Source organism: Drosophila willistoni, unplaced genomic scaffold (genome assembly GCF_018902025.1).
Source record: "Drosophila willistoni isolate 14030-0811.24 unplaced genomic scaffold, UCI_dwil_1.1 Seg738, whole genome shotgun sequence".
Taxonomy (NCBI): domain Eukaryota; kingdom Metazoa; phylum Arthropoda; class Insecta; order Diptera; family Drosophilidae; genus Drosophila; species Drosophila willistoni.
Genome location: NW_025814641.1, coordinates 88,440 through 105,733, shown reverse-complemented (window position 1 = coordinate 105,733; position 17,294 = coordinate 88,440). Strand labels below are relative to the sequence as shown.

General features: G+C 36.8%; 1 long non-coding RNA gene across 1 annotated transcript; it reads left to right on the top strand.

Moving 5' to 3' along the window:
* The first annotated feature begins 6,336 nt into the window (after window positions 1–6,336).
* On the top strand, window positions 6,337–6,678 carry LOC124461914. The gene is made up of 3 exons (XR_006955311.1): window positions 6,337–6,389; window positions 6,447–6,474; window positions 6,544–6,678. It is a non-coding gene; the product is annotated as an uncharacterized LOC124461914 (long non-coding RNA).
* The last annotated feature ends 10,616 nt before the right edge of the window (window positions 6,679–17,294 follow it).

The window sequence follows — 17,294 nt, the reverse complement described above, 5'->3', positions numbered from 1 at the left end:
GCTGCATTTATAATTTTATTTAAAATTCAATATTTTGTTTGTCTTTAATAAATACAAATTATTGCAGTAACTTACTAAATTCCTTAACTTAAAAGCATTTAGCTAATCATCAAAATTGTTTGCTTGTTTGTTACAATGGATAAGTAATAAAACATTTGCTTTATTAGGATAAATAAGTAACAAAGAGGAAAAATAACAATATATAACACTTTGGAATAAATGTTAAACATTTCTTATTTAATTTCACATTTCAATTATTTCTTGGAGAGAAATAAATCCTAAGTTTTTAATTTTTTCTGTTTGCCTGTTAAATTTATAATTTAAAAAGGAATTTAATCGTTGTTAATACATTTTACATATTATATTTATATAGGCTTAATCTAGCTCCTTCAAGTAACGTTAATACCGATTTTGATCTAACAAGAAGCTTTCCTGCTGATTTTGGGAATCCACCAAAAGGAAAAATTCTCTTCCATTTCTCTTACTGTAATTGACATTATGTAAATTTAAATTTTTGGTTCTGGACTCATAAATTCTACACAAATGCATTCCATATTACATATGCGGTTACTGATGACTTATGTTGTAGGTAGTTAGGTGAAAGAAGAAAGGAAGGGTCTCCCTTTTTTTTTTCCTCGGGCTAATGTGTTGCAATCGTAATGTCTTTGGCAATTTCTCAAATTCTTTTTTTTTCGGGTTTTCTCCTATTTTTTAGTCAAGTTCTGATAAGCAAAGGGGAAAATATATATGCATATGTAAAAAGGGAAATCAGAAAGAGAAGCAGAAACAACAGAAACAGCAATTTTGAGACCAAGCGACGGCGTATGAGTTATCTATCTTTCTCTGCCGCTGCTTTTTCTGGTCGGAGTATATTAGCCAACATCTTTTTTTTTTTTGCGGCAGATATGAAACAATTTATTAGAAGTAAAGTTCACTTTCATTCTTTATGAATGAGTGAGAGAGAGAGAGAGAGAGAGGTCCAGTGGCAAAGGAATGGAGGGTAACAGCTATTTTGCGGTTACTAAATCAGCAGTCAACATTATTTCTTATTTTAAGTAGGTGGAAGGTAAAAGCAAATGGGTGTGAGTGAATGTATGAGTGTTTGTGTGTGTGTGTTGGATGTGCATCATTTGTTATCGCAAAGTTTTAAATTAAAATTGTGTGCTATGTTGTGTGGTTGGTTATAGTGGAAGAAAAAAAGTAAATCAGATACAATTTATGAGCACATCCTTAGGCTTGGCCACATATTGCAATGGCCTTTTATTTATGAATGTTTCATAATCAAATCAAATTCGTCTTTTAGGCGCAAATCGGCCATTTTGGGTGTTATACTGATATCTTTAAATCGAAAATAAAAATAAGAGTAATAAAACTGTGCTATGAACAAAATATTTTTGTATATTTTGTAGCATCTTTTCGGCATACATCCCTATTTGCACGCAATAGAAATCTTTACGACTTCCTACATGGCCCCCAAAAGATGCCACATATTTGGCAATATTGAGAATAAGTAAATGTAAATAGAATCATTAGAAATCACATTTAATTTTTCAATTTTCATTCTTTACTTTTTCTTCATTTTAATTGAAATAAGGAATGAAATCAATATAACGAAAGAAATATAGTAGAATCCGGCTTTAACGACGCACATAGGTAGATTTTGCAAAATTAGGCGGCCAAAAGTAAAAAAAAAAATCATTTTAAGAACAAACTATTGATGCACATTGTTAGGAGATACTTCCGAGAAACTAACCTCATCATTCCCACCTTTCAAAATAGCGCCCGCGCCGAATTACAGGTAGTTAAACTTCGATTATCATTCACAGTGTTCATATTTAATTCTCGCCGTTTTCAGTGATGCATTTTTCCAAAGTCAATATTTATTTTTGCAAAGTTACTATCAAAGTGATGGATATCAATAGTCCAAATATGTATCTTTATGTGTTATATAGTACTCACCAATTTTAAGAATGTTTTGCATACATTAGCATTGTTATAAAAGACCACATTTTTGAGACAGATTTTTCTAAAAATAAAAATTTCAAAGGGGCTTATAACTACTTTCCCTGTACGTCCCTGTAATATTTCTTCATTTAATAATTTATACACAGTTTCAATAATTATATGAAGTTATAGTTGGCCACCTATAGCCACCTGTTCACGAAATATACTTATTCAAAGTTTTTGCGCACCGATAAAAAAAAAAAAATTCGAGACCCGGTGCACAGTGGTTGTGGCCATAGCCTAAAAATCAAAATATCAATCACACAATATTTTGCCAAAATGTACACAAATTGTATAACAACCTTGATGGCAAACCGGATTTTTCTGGAAATCTAACGGGACTTGCGCAAAATTCCATTGAAAACATTGAAAAAAAAAACGCTTTTCAAAGGGATAGAACGTGTGACGGAGTACTCCAGAAAAATATTATTTATAATGAATTTTGAAGTTGAAGGTATTTACTTTAATTTATTCTTATTTGAAGATTAAATTGACCAATTAAATATTTTTTGTGTATTTTTGAATAACCTAACCTTTTTTGTGTATTTTGTGAACGTCTTTTTCATGTTTACTTAATGTTTTAGTTGTGTTACCCCCGGCTCCCCTCATTGTGAGTGGTATCACTGTGTTTGTCAATGTTTTAAGGTAATAAAAATGAAAATGGTAGCTGCTGCTAGTTTTTTGCATTCGTTTTCATCATTTGTGTTTGTTTCTTATTTTTTGTTTTGTATATTTTTTTTATAATTTTTATTTCGACATTTCGATTTTGGTATAGGTGCGTCTTCTAATTGCGTGGGTTTATCTAGTGCCTCTGGTGTGAGAGAAGTGACGAGAAGGTATTTATTTGACCTGATGCAAGGCCAAAATTTACGAACCATGGAAGAAAAACTAGATTTTTTGAAAAGTTACCTCCTCGAGTCTTCCAAAGTTTCTGAAACTATCAAAAAATCTTTGAATCATAAATTTTCACATTTCAAATCACAAGTCAAACAAAGATGGTCTGGAGCAGGAAATACCATGGAAGTATTCTTGAAAAAAAATTATTTGTGGTTAGAAGGGACCTTTGAAATACCAATTGATTCGTCAAATCGCCAAGGACGTCCTTGTAAATCAAATGCTAATCAAAAGAGTAAGAAAATATGAGTACACAGAGTGAAAGGAAAACAAAGTATTTTGCCAACAAAATTAAATGCGAGTTCGAAACCGGGCTGTGCCAAAGATAAAATTTTTTTTTTTATTTTGTAATAATTTAATTTTTTTTCTTACAAAAAAAAAACATTAGCAAATGGTTTAGAAATAATTGACTTCAAGAACAGCATTACGTCGGAAATTCATAAAATCTAGTAAGTACACAGCTGTTGTATGAAAAGCACAAAATTTTAATTCTTTTTTATATTTATACCTCTCAAGTAGCTGGAGACAAATCCCTCTTGTGAAGAGCCACAACCTGGATAAGAAACACAAAAAGTTGAGCCTTGGAACCTATCTTAAGGCTTTGAACATTCTTCTCGGTAAGTACATTAATTACTGAAAAACGTTAGTTTTGATATTATAATTCATTTCATTTCTAATATCTTAAATTTTTCTATTCCAGAAGCAGTTTAAAACACTTTCCCGGGGCAGCCTCCGGAAGTTGGCCTTCAGAATGCAATGGCCTGAGCTTAAAATTTGGACAACAAAACAAAAAAATGAAAATTGAAGCAGCAGCTGTTAAATGAGCTTAATAAAAAATAAGTAAAATAAAATAAATTCAATTATTTTATAAGTTTTTATGTATTTTGAATTGTCCTTCTAGTCGATAGGACAAAATGGGGATATTGTCCTTCTAGTCCCTACGACAATCTAGCGATAATGTCGCTTTCGTCCCTAGGATAATCTAGCGATATTGTCGTTCTCGTCTCTAGGACAAACTTTGGAAAACGTCCCTCTGGTCCCTCTGACAAACTAGCGATATTGTCCCTCCAGTCGCCGGCGACCAGAGCGAAAAATTTCACAGTACCGCCGACTAGAGGGACAATTCCCATGCACAAGACCACTGAGCGACATTTGTCCCTCTGGTCGCCGGGACTAGAGGGACAAAAGCGACAAAGCGGCGACACAATGCTTGTTTGTCCCGGCGTTCGGCAAGACATTTGGACATTTGACTTGGCGACTGGAGCGACAACTGTCGCTAGGTTGTCGTTCCGGTCTTGAAAGCTAGGACATGCAATGTTAAATGTCGCCGCATTTTTAATGGGAGTGTCGCCAGTTTGTCCCCGGGGACAAGCGACATGTCCCCGGGGAATCCCCAGCGATTCCCCGGCGACCGGTACTGAAGGGATACACATGTATTTTAACAGAAAATATAATTAATCGGCATATATGCTGAGTGTTACTGATTTATATACAAACTAATGAATGAGTTTGCTTTATCAGCCATTTATTTATTTGTTGAGTTTCACTTTCATAAAGAATATTATAAAATTGCTCAGATGTTTTGTATATTATATATATTCCTGATCAGCGTAAGAAGCTGAGACGACAAAATTATGACAACCAACTACTAAAATGAAATATGTTTTTGTGGTTTTTTATTTTTTTGGTTTTTATAATTTGTTTAAAGGGATTAAAAATATCTCCTTTCTCTCATTTTTCAAATGCTTTGATCGAATTGGCTGTAATTCAGATATTTGCTTCTTGAAATATAGTTAGTAACTTTTCAAATGTTTTTAGTCGTATTGCTAATATTGTCATTTTCCAAACACTTTTTTCCCCAACCTTAAAAAATTCCTTCTATAATTTTCATTTTGAATATATGTATGTATGTATGTGCTTACCTTTTTAGTAGTTGGCAATTTCCACTCACCTTTCACTATTTACTTGGAGACTTGAAGAATAACCTCAAGAATCGTATTATTTTTATGTTGGATCGTTTCAGCTCATTAAAGTTGATATACCCGAATTATCGCTTAATATTAAAGAAAAAACAAATAAATGTATATATGTGACCTAAACCCAAAATCTGATATTTAAGCAAACTATTAGAACAATTTTATAATCTTCTTCTCCGCTCTAATAGCGCTAATGACGCTTCTTTATTTACCGGAGGTTGCCGTACCACAAATTTTCAGAGTTGCCCATAATTTCTCATAAGCTGCCACTGATGGGCAGCACTTACACTTTAGACTTGCACTTTGCACATTTTTAAGGAATTAAATAAGTTTTTTTTTTACAAGTTTAATTTTTGTTTTTATAAATATACAGTATCTAATAACTAATTTGTCTATATTTCCTAATTGAAATGAATAAAACAGGTGGTATGTCCTTTATTTAATAAACTTTTTTTAACATTTAAGTGAATACATATGTATGTGTATACAGTATATGTATGTATTTGTCTGCCGTTGCAGACATCGTGGCGTCGCTCAGCAACTTAACACATGTTTTGAGATTTCTTCTTTTTTTTTATTACAGCTTAACCCAAGGTAATCTAAAATATTTATGTAAGTATTTAGGCACATTTAAAATTCATACATTAACTTCTTACAGCAAAGACGTCCAACTGGGACACTTCAGAATGGAAAAGCTGCCGGAAAGTAAAACTTACCTTGAGGTGTCTTAAGGGGTTACGCCACCCCTGAAAAAAACAAAACATTTTTTTGAAAAAAAAAAACATTTTTTTGGCTATAAAAATTCTCTATAGTTTTAAGAATCTTTTACACTTTACATCATATCGGTATTCGAATTAGTTCCGAAGTTACAGCGTTTAGAAGTGAGCGCGGCCGAGTCGGCCCCGACGCGGTACATTTTTTCCTTTTGCGTTTTTCTCGAAACTACTTTTTTGAACCGGGGTGTCAAATATCTCCGAATCTACTGGACCGATTTGGCTTAAATTTTTACCACATATTCTTTACAGTGTTGGGTATCCACGTAGGATTTTTTGATTTAAGGTCCTGTTTGGAAGTTATCCTTTTTTTTAGCCAAAAATGTTCTCCGAAAAAAGCGTTTTCTGTTCAAACAGTCGCCATTTTGCCAAAAAAAATTAAAAAAAAAAAATTCTACGTGGGCGGATAGCCATAGCCTTCCTGAATAACAAGATTTTTTTTTGTATTTTTCGGGTGATGTTTAGCCGAGAAATTTGACACCCCACCTGCAAGGATTTACAAATCATGATAGCACTTGCCGACCCATATCTCTGCCATTTTGTTTTAAAAAAAATTTTTTAAAACTAAATTGTATACTGGCCGCACAGCAATAATTCATTTTTTCACCTGTTTTTTGGACCTCAGGGGTGGGTAACCCCTTAAATAAATGTATTTATTCCTTTATTTATTTTAGTAGATTTAGTTCCCCAACCACCACAAACGTCTGAATCAACTCCAAACTTGACACCACAAGAAAAAAATGTATGTAACTAAATTGTCCAATTAAAAGACTTCAAATTCTTTAAATTGTTTTTTCAGATTTCTTCAACGGCTCGCAGTGCTTGGGGTAAATGTTTCTTAATCTTGAAATAAATTTGTTGTACACAAAATAATCCAATATAATTATGTTTTGTAGAAAAGAATTTTGACGTATTTGGTCCAATAGTCGAAAAAAATGGATTTACTCGCAACCTTAAGGCGGATAGGATTATATGTGGTTTTCCACGTAATCGACAATTGGTATTTCTTGTTCAATTTGGTGAAATCGAGGAAGTTGTGACCCAACCTGATATGAAAAATTATGCACCACAGCTTCTAATTGATTTTTATATTGGAAATTTAGATGATGGTCCACTTGACAATTGCAAAAGTGAGTGCAATTGTTTCCTTTGTATACCATTTGGTTTAACTGCATATATGTATATATAATTTGAGTTTATTTGATGGAAACTAATGCCTATTAAAGGCAACGACAACTTAAAGACGCTGCTGCTGCCAAAGAGATTATCGAATTTTGAAGCACCTTTTGGCAGACAGCATTAGGACTCAGATTCAGACACGTTGACAATCACGACTTAGACGTCGGCAACACGCCCACACGTTCAATACAAATAAATCAGACAAAGCATCTAAATCTAAATTGTATCGCATTGTGGCACATACACAGAGCAATCCCTCCGCCCCTTTCCACAACTACAATATGTATTTGAGCACATCCTCCAGTAGAGCACATCCATCGAATAAAGGAATCAAGTTGAAGTAGGTGATGAGAGAGACAGTATACCTTCCAATTAGCTACCATGTTGATATCGTATCGATTTCGTGGCAGTTACTACATATGCACTCCTTTTTTTTTTCTATTTTTTGTTGTATAGTAAACAACTTGCCACAATTTCCCTCTATTGAAAATGGCAACGGTTTGCGGTTCTGTCTGCCACAACTGATAAATAAAAAGAGAAATATGCTGACAGCTCTTATTTACAGAGTGTTGAATGAATCTAAGTAAAACCCCTCACAATTTTGTTTATATCACTTAAAAAAGCTTTTTCAAAAATTTCATTATTTTAGGGACTAAAGAAAGAAGCTGAGTTAAAGGAAAATGAAATAAGTAAGTCGTCTCGCCGACTTGGGTATACCATACACCAGGTGAAACAAATATTTAAAATTTCGAAAACCAAATGTACGTCTATTAAATTGTTTTAACATGCCTCATACCATATGCTATCTCGCTCACTCTACAAACATATGAGCACTCTAGCGCCGCCACTAGCCAACGGCCAATTCTGCCCTTATGCATCGCGTAGCAAAATACGTTCATACGCATATTTCGCATGTTTCTAGTCCGATTTCTATCAAATTTGGTAGTTTGGTAGAAATAGATAAGATTAATTAGTCTGCCGAATTTGATCGCGATGGTCAAAAAATTGCAAGAGCCAATCGGTTTTTTCTAAGTTATGGAGGCGAAAGTGGGCGTGGCAACATATTAAAATATATATATTCTACGCGCATACTAAGCCAGTATACATTCTAAATTTGGTGACTTTAGCTTTGTTAGTTTTCAAGAAAATCAGTTTTGTTTAATTTGTGGGGGCGGAAATGGGCGTGGCAAAATTATTAAATAGTCAAAGTCTGCGCGTCTGTTAGGCTAGCTTACATACCAAATTTAATGTCGGTAGCTTTCATACTTTTTAAGAAAATCTGTTTTTTGTAAATTGCGGGGGCCGAAGGGGGCGTGGCAAAAAGATGGAACAATTATTTTTTGCGCGCTAACTAAACGAGTACACAAACCAAATTTGATGTTTCTATCTGTTACACTTTTTAAGAAAATCTGTTTTTTGTAAATTCCGGGGGCGGAAGGGGGCGTGGCAAAAATTTGAAACAAACTCGATAAGCGTACATACTACACGAGACTGCATACCAAATTTGGTGGCTCTAGCCCTTATAGTCTCCGAGATCTAGGTGTTCATAATATAGTGTTCATAATATAGTGTCTATATATAGTGTGTATTAATATGTATGGTATAATTATACCATACACCCATAGGGTGAAATGGTATATTAAAGTCGCCAAAATGTATGTAACAGGCAGAAGGAAGCATCTCCGACCCCACAAAGTATATATATTCTTGATCAGGATCAAAAACCGAGTCGATCTAGCCATGTCCGTCTGTCCGTCCGTCCGTCCGTCCGTCCGTCCGTATGAACACCTAGATCTCGGAGACTATAAGAGCTAGAGCCACCAAATTTGGTATGCAGTCTCGTGTAGTATGTACGCTTATCGAGTTTGTTTCAAATTTTTGCCACGCCCCCTTCCGCCCCCGGAATTTACATAAAACTGTTTTTCTTAAAAAGTATGGCAGATAGAGACATCAAATTTGAGTTATATACTTGTTTAGTTAGCGCGCAGAAAATAATTGTTCCAACTTTTTGCCACGCCCCGTTCCGCCCCCGGAATTTACAAAAAACAGATTTTCTTAAAAACTATGAAAGCTACCGACATTAAATTTGGTATGTACGTTAGCTTAATAGACGCGCAGATATTGACTATTTAAAAATTTTGCCACGCCCATTTCCGCCCCCGAAAATTAAACAAAACTGATTTTCTCGAAAACTAACAAAGCTAAAGTCACCAAATTTAGTATGTATATTGGCTTAGTATGCGCGCAGAATACATATATTTTAATATATTGCCACGCCCACTTTCGCCTCCATAATTTAGAAAAAACCGATTGGCTCTTGCAATTTTTAAAATCGGACTAGAAACATACAAAATATACGTACGAACGTATTTTGCTACATGATCCATAAGGGCAGAATTGGCCGTTGGCTAGTGGCGGCGCTATAGTGCTCGTGTGTAGAGTGAGCGAGATAGCATATGGTATATGGTATGGTATAATAGACATACATTTGGTTTTCGAAATTTTAAATATTTGTTTCACATGGTGTATGGTATACCCAAGTCGGCGAGACGACTTACTTACTTCATTACTTCCATACATTCACTTTTATTGTAAATTATATAGATATGACTTAAATTCGATATATATGTAGATTATTGTGTAGTTTTATTACATTAAGTTTATATTTAGCTTAGGATATTTATATTTTACGTCTTATAGTAGGCAACTTAAACAACTTTAGGCAACTTAAGCAACTGACGACTTGCAACTTGATTCGACCGACGACTTAACTCTCGACCGACCGCTCACGACTTCTTCTACTACTGACGCTCTATTTCTTCTTCTCCCATGATGGCAACCTCCGACCGAAAGCCTGCCCTCTTTAGGGATTCCACACCGTCGGTTCATGCATTATTGCCACCTTACATTCGGTCATCCTGATCCTCGTCGTCTGACCCAGACGACAATAGTTCTTCGTTGGTCTCGACGTACTTCCAGAGTTTCATATTGTCTGAACTTGTTGAAGTTGTTGTGAGGCCTTCTACCTGAGCAGCTTTTCTCACTTCGTATCGGCTGTTGCGCTTGATGTTAACTACTTCATATGGTCCAAGAAAAGTGGTTGCTAGTTTTCTACCAGCAACAAACTGAGTACGTTTTATTGCGACCAGGTCGCCCAACTGGTATTTACGATCGTCTTTGCGTTTTTTGTCATGGTTCTGCTTATAAATTTTTTGAGCTTGTTCTATTTGGCTCTTTGCTTCCACACGCATTTGCATCCTGTCGTTTTCAAAATTTTCAATAAGCTCCTGTTCCAACATAGATAAAATTTTGTCGTTTGATTTGTTCTGCATCTCTACTCCAAACATTAACTGAAACGGGGTTTTTTTCGTTGAGCAGTGTACATGCGAATTTATGGCTCTTTGGACTTGATCCACGAATTTATACCATTTTGAGGAATCCTCAGCCGACAGCTTGCAAATCATCGAAAGAATAACCCTGTTTACTCGCTCTATCTGACCATTACCCCTGGCCACTCCAGTTGTTGTCAATACGTGCTCGATTCCATTCTGTTCCATGTAGTCAACGAAGGCGTTTGATGTAAATGCACTTCCTCTGTCGCTCACTATGCGGTGGGGTTGTCCAAAAACGTTCGACCACTCCTCAAGTTTTTTTAAAACTTCTTCAGTTCCTGTACTTTTAGTGTTGAATAGCCATACAAACTTTGAGAAAGCATCAACTACAGCGAATATAAACTTGTACTGTTTTGCCGATGAGTCCATAGGTCCAAGGTGGTCAACATGCAGAGTGTGTAATGGTCTGTCCCCTTTTTCAATACAGTGCAGATATCCCTCCTGTTTTCCTAGTTTCTTATTGCTGATGATACAAGAAATGCAATTGTCTATGATTTGTTTTACTTTGTTCTCGACATGGGGAATCCAGAATTGCTGTTGAAGAGCGTGAATTGTTTTCTGCACCGCAAAGTGTCCAACATTATGACTATCTGTGATTATTTCTCGTTCCATTGCTTTGGGTAAAACCAGTAAATCATTTCCTTCAACGACTTTGTACAATATTTCACCTTTAAGTTTGAAGTCATCATAAGGTTGAGATTTAATAATTTCCAGTACTGCTTTTATGTAAGGATCCTTTTGTTGCGCAACTTTCATGCGAGCTGAGATTTCCGACGAAATGGGCAATACATCTATGGGATATCGACTTAAACAATCGACATGTTTCATTTTTTCTGCAGATCGATGTTCAACCTGAAAATCAAAATCCTGAAGGTGTAATATCCACTGTGCAACTTCGCGTGGCACATCCTTCTTTTTAATTGTTTGCGTGAACGCGGTGCAGTCTGTCACCAACTTAAAGGGCGTACCAAGAAGGTAGTGTCGGAACTTCTGAACGGCAAGATTAGCGGCTTTAACTTCCAGTATATAGCTGTGTCGTTTTGAATCACTCGCCGAAGTCTTTTTACTCCAGAAAAATATCGGGTGTAACTGCTGTTCGAACTTCTGAAGCAATGCTGCGCCGAAGCCATCTTTGGATGCGTCTGTATGAAGTTCTGTAAGCGCACCTCTGCAGTATATTTTCAAAATTGGCTCCTGGGACAGTGAATCCTTTAATTTGTTGAACGCGTTTAGCTCAGCAGTCTCAAATTTGAAAACGACATCCTTCTTTAACAGGTCAGTCAACGGACGTGCAATGTGTGCATAACCTTTTATGAACTTCCGGAAAAAAACTGTTAGTCCTAAAAAGGACTGAACTGCCCTTATATTCTTCGGTGTTACAAATTTTTGAATCGTATGTGATTTTTCCTTTCCTGGGAGAATTCTACCGTTTTCGACTGTATGGCCCAAAAAATTAACCTTGTTTTGGAGAAAGTAGCATTTTTTCCAGTTGATAATCAATTTGTACTCAGCAGCTTTCTTGAGCACAATATTCAGTTTCCGAAGGCAATCCTCATTTGTCTGAGCATAAATTATAATGTCATCCATATAAAGTTGCATGATATATTGAGCGATTAAGTCTTGAAATATGGAACTGATGAAACGGATGAAGACCGCTGGTGAATTGCAAAATCCGAATGGTGCTCGATTGAATTCAAAAAGTCCTTCCTTCGTGACAAATGCTGTGAACTTGCGACTTTCTTCGTCTATTGGAACATGGAAAAAACTGTTTTCTAAATCCATTACTGTATACACCTTTGCCGCTTGCAGTTTTTCCAACACATCGTCCATCAAGGGCACTGGAAAGCAATCTTTGAGTACCATATTGTTGAGTTGGCGAAAGTCAACGCAAACTCGATAATTTCCATCCTTCTTTTTGACTACAACCACTCTGCTGGCAAAATTCGAGTTTGATTTGCGCACTATATCCTTGGTTAGCCATTCTTCAACCTGTTTTTTGACTGCATCAGACTCTACGGGCGGGTGACGACTGGCCTGCTGGCGGAACGGAACCATTTGTCCCTCTGGTACAATTTTCAGGAAAACGGAGCATTTGGCAACTTGTGGAGCTGGTTTGTATTCATCCACCATCGTCTGAATGAGTTGTTTAAACTGTGGAGGTGCATTTACATCAGTTTCTGTTTCAACAATGTTATATATACTTAGCTTATTTGTTTCAGCGCTATTCGATCGCGCTGACACCGTCGAAAATACGTAGCCCTCTCCATTCCATTCGTAGCAACATTTTGACAAAAAGTCGAATCCTAGTAATCCCTCATAAGCAATGTGACCGTCGGGAACAACTATGAACTTCTGTTGCACCTCATCTTCGCCAATCTGCACTGCAGCTATAAACATACCAATTGGTTGTGTTTTCTTGTTTCCCAAGCCATGAAGTTCTGAATAGCATTTCTTCAAGATGACATTTTTGATTTTATTGAACGTTGAGAGACATATAATTGACACATCAGAACCCGTGTCAATCAAGCAAAGGATATGAACATCATTAATCGTAATGCTTTTTATGCGCCTCTTGTCCTTGACTATCTGCATGACGTGCTGTACTTCGGGGCAATTCTTCGAAATGTGCCCGAAAGCATTACACTTGAAGCACTTTGTTTCAACATTGCAATTTTTTCGAACATGCTCAGTCGAGCCACAATTAAAGCAACGATTTATTTTTGTAGTCGACATGTTATTTTGGCCATGACTGTGTCTGACGCCGTGCTGCTTGTATTGCATCTCGCTTCCACACTTACGTTCATATATGTCGTATTTTGCCTTTAGCTCGTACTCTGTTTTGCACCCATACATATTAAACTTGTATTCAGTTTTTATGTCTAGGCCATCCACTATGTATCCAATAACTGAGTCCATATCTACTTTACCAAGCATAGCAATCTTCTTCATATTCAAAAAGTAGTCGTGAAAGCTTTCATCTCTTTTCTTCTTTCTCTCTTTTAACTTCTTATGAATTTCTGCGCTCTGCACTGTACGTCGAAATTCTGCTATTATCGCGGTCTTTAACTGGTCGTAAGAACTTACAAAAGTGGATTCCAAAAACAATTGTGCCGTTTTAGTCATCTTACTTCGTGCCTGCACATACTTTTGTTTCTCCGTTAGCTCATACGCGTCTGCATTCTGCTCGAAATTTAGAAACCAATGTTACACAGGGACGCAATCACTATCGAATTCAGGCACAACTTTGGAAAAATTATCTGCTGTAATTTTTGGTTCGCTTCGTGTATTCTGAGTAATTTCGTCCGCCTGTATTTTAAGTGTTAACAACTGGATGATCTGCTGCAGACTCTGATTGTTCATCTCGTTTATTCCTGAGTCGCACCCTTGACCAGAATTTTCGCTGCATTCTATTTTGTTATATATCTGTTCAGGCTGATTTTGTTTAATGGCGTTACTTTTCTGCCGCTGCGACTGTGCTCGAGTTTGCACACCGCTATGATGTTGTCTCTCTTCCGCTGCATCAAAGAATGTAGCTCCCTCTTCGTCGCTCATATTGGCACTTATGCGTTTTTTGGATGACGCAATTTTTCTTAGAATTTCACAAACTTTGCGGCGTTTTGGTTTTAGACCGGGTTGAGCCCCCAAATGTAGATTATTGTGTAGTTTTATTACATTAAGTTTATATTTAGCTTAGGATATTTATATTTTACGTCTTATAGTAGGCAACTTAAACAACTTTAGGCAACTTAAGCAACTGACGACTTGCAACGTGATTCGACCGACGACTTAACTCTCGACCGACCGCTCACGACTTCTTCTACTACTGACGCTCTATTTCTTCTTCTCCCATGATGGCAACCTCCGACCGAAAGCCTGCCCTCTTTAGGGATGCCACACCGTCGGTTCATGCATTATTGCCACCTTACATATATAACCAACTTTTGTGATTACTCCATACAATTTCTGTTTTGTTGTGAAAAGTGATTCCTTTTGTTAAATTTTCTGATGCTTTTTGCAAGCAGTCTTATCTCTACTTATGAAATTATTAACCTTATCGATTATTTATATTCAGCTCATTTTATACTGAAAACTTTGCTGATTACAGGGAAAATGCACAAAAATTATGAATCAATTTTCCTCTCAACTTTTTCACTTTGCGCTAAAGCGAACTTGCATAAGTAGGCACTAAAGCGCAAAATGGCAAATAAGAGAGGATTTTTGTTTTTGTTGTTTTTTTAATTTTTAAGTACAGAGAAAATATAGTCAATTTATCTAAAGGAAAGTTTACATAATTCATGCAAAATGGATGAAAGTGAACAAATATATATATTGCTTACCAAAAGAGCTTTTCAAATTGATATATTAATACATTTTGTTGTAAATTTTTAAAGGCAAACACCCTTTTACTTTATTTTTAAATTTTATATTTTTCTAGTGTATCACAATATCAAAGATTTCAAATGTCACTCAGATTTTTCAATGTAGTACCTGCGTTCAGGGTAGTTAGTCAATTCGTTTTTAGTATTCAATAGGATTCAGTTCGTGTAGGTTTCACTAGTTGTACAAAAAAACACAGATTCAAAAAAGGCATACATTTTTTTTTTTTTTTTATTTTCTACGGCTTTTACACATCATGGACTTCCCGGTTAATATAATGTATGTGTTGAGGAACCAATTGTCATTTAACTTACATTGCTATACGCAGCAAGGCAAAGACTCATGAATGATCTTGCACATCTCACAATGCTTTTGTTTTTGTATTTTCTCTTAAGTTTTCTAGAATATACTGGCGTCAGTCTGGTATGCTCTGTCTCTGTCACTCTTTATAACCCTATATGACCTACGTAATTACGTAAGAATTGAAAATTTGTTTCACATAGTGTATGGTATACCCAAGTCGGCGAGACGACTTACTTACTTCATTACTTCCATACATTCACTTTTATTGTAAATTATATAGATATGACTTAAATTCGATATATATAACCAACTTTTGTGATTACTCCATACAATTTCTGTTTTGTTGTGAAAAGTGATTCCTTTTGTTAAATTTTCTGATGCTTTTTGCAAGCAGTCTTATCTCTACTTATGAAATTATTAACCTCATCGATTATGTTTATTATGTACAGACACAGTTCAGTAACATTAAAGTAAAAATAAAGTAAGTTCTTATGAGATATTAAACACAGTGGTTTATTGTTCATCATAATTTGGTCCTTCGAGCCGGATCGTTGGGCATTGTTTGTTTGTTACTTATTGCTTAATAATTTGTTACAACGTGGTTGCAATTAATTGTTAACCTCAAAGTTAGTAGTCGATAGTTCTGGCCTACTATCGAATAGACAATCGCGTGCTTATTGGAAAAAGCGCGGACAAACGGTGGCGCCACTCGCCTATCGGTATCTGTTATCGATATAATCGACGAGATCGTGAGGGAACACATCTCTGGGAGAAACACGCGTCTTGAAATTTTTGGTCCACACAAGCAGTGGAAATTTCTTGACATCTCATCATGGAGGAAATGAAAATATTCATAAAGGCCAGAGGGAGATTGAAGACAACCATTACCCGCATATATGGATATGCAGAGAATCCTGCACAGGATGCCGACGTCTTCACAATTGACACCAAATTGGAAACTTTGTCCAATGCGTGGAACGAGTTCGTGAAGTCTGGTGACGAATTGGCCAAATACGACAAACTAGAGAGTTATGTGGACCCTACCGAAGACTTCGAGATATACGAGGAGAAATATGAAAGAGCAAATGCCCGCCTTAAGGCTTTACGAGCTACCTTGGCTACGTCTGGCAAGTTGGAAGAAATCGTCGCGGCTGGCAACGATGGTTCGGTCTTCCAAGGAATTCTGCAACAAATGCAAAATCAACAGCAACAACTACAACTCCAGGTACAGCGTCAAATGGAACTCCAGATGCAGAGTCAAATGGAACACCAGCAACGGCAAATGGAGCAGCAGCAACTATTGGTTGAGAGATTGCTCTCGCCACAGCAATCTTCGTCGTCGTCAGGCTCACGGTCGGTTGCAACACCGGCAACAAGAGATTGTGAGTTACCGAAAATCAACATCAAGCCCTTCGGTGGAGATTACAAGGAATGGCATGCCTTTAAAGACCTGTTTGGGAGTACCATTGACGGAAAGACAACTTTGACGAATATCCAAAAGTTTCATCACCTGAAGTCATGCGTCATAGGAGAAGCAGCGATACTCATCCAACATTTGCCCGTAGTGGATGCAAATTACGACACTGCATGGAAATCATTGAGTTATGGATATGAAAAGCCCCGTTACTTGGTGTATTTACTGATGGACACATTCACCGCATTGCCAAAAGCTATTGGGCAAAACTCATCATTGCTACGCGCTCTGACTTGCGGAGCCAGTGATGTTATTCGGGCTTTAGACGCTTCTGGACAAACAGGCCGTGCATGTTGGCTCATATACTTAATCATCAACAAGGTTGATGAGGCTACCCGACGTGAATGGATCGACAAAAGCCACGATATCGAAAATCCTACCATTGAAGAGTTGCTCAAGTTTTTGGACTCACGATGCGATCGCCTTAAGCTCAGTCAAGTTGTCGATCATGTAGTGAGCAAACCGAGGGATGAAAAAGGAAAAAGGCAAGCACGCACCCTGCTTGCCATTACAGGTAATTGTATGAAATGTCATAGTACTGAGCACATACTGTCGGCTTGTCCTCAATTCCAGAGCTTGACTGTCAAGCAACGTTACACCTTTGCAAAGGAGAAACATATGTGTTTTAATTGTTTGAGAACTGGACATGGAGTAAGCGCATGTAGCTCGAAGTCTTCTTGCAAGTATTGCAAGCGCCGCCATCATTCTATGCTGCATTCTGAAGGCCATTCTACACAGCATAATAGCGCAGAGCAGCACCAAGGCAACTCAGTCCAGGCTTGTGAGGAGTCACCAGCGGCATCAGCGATAGCAATGATGAATGTTGCCAGACCTAGTTGTCACATAGGGCATCTCAGACGTCAAGGCAGGAATAACCAGAGGTTTCTGCTCTCTCCAGATGATGTCTCGTGTGTCGAGTCAT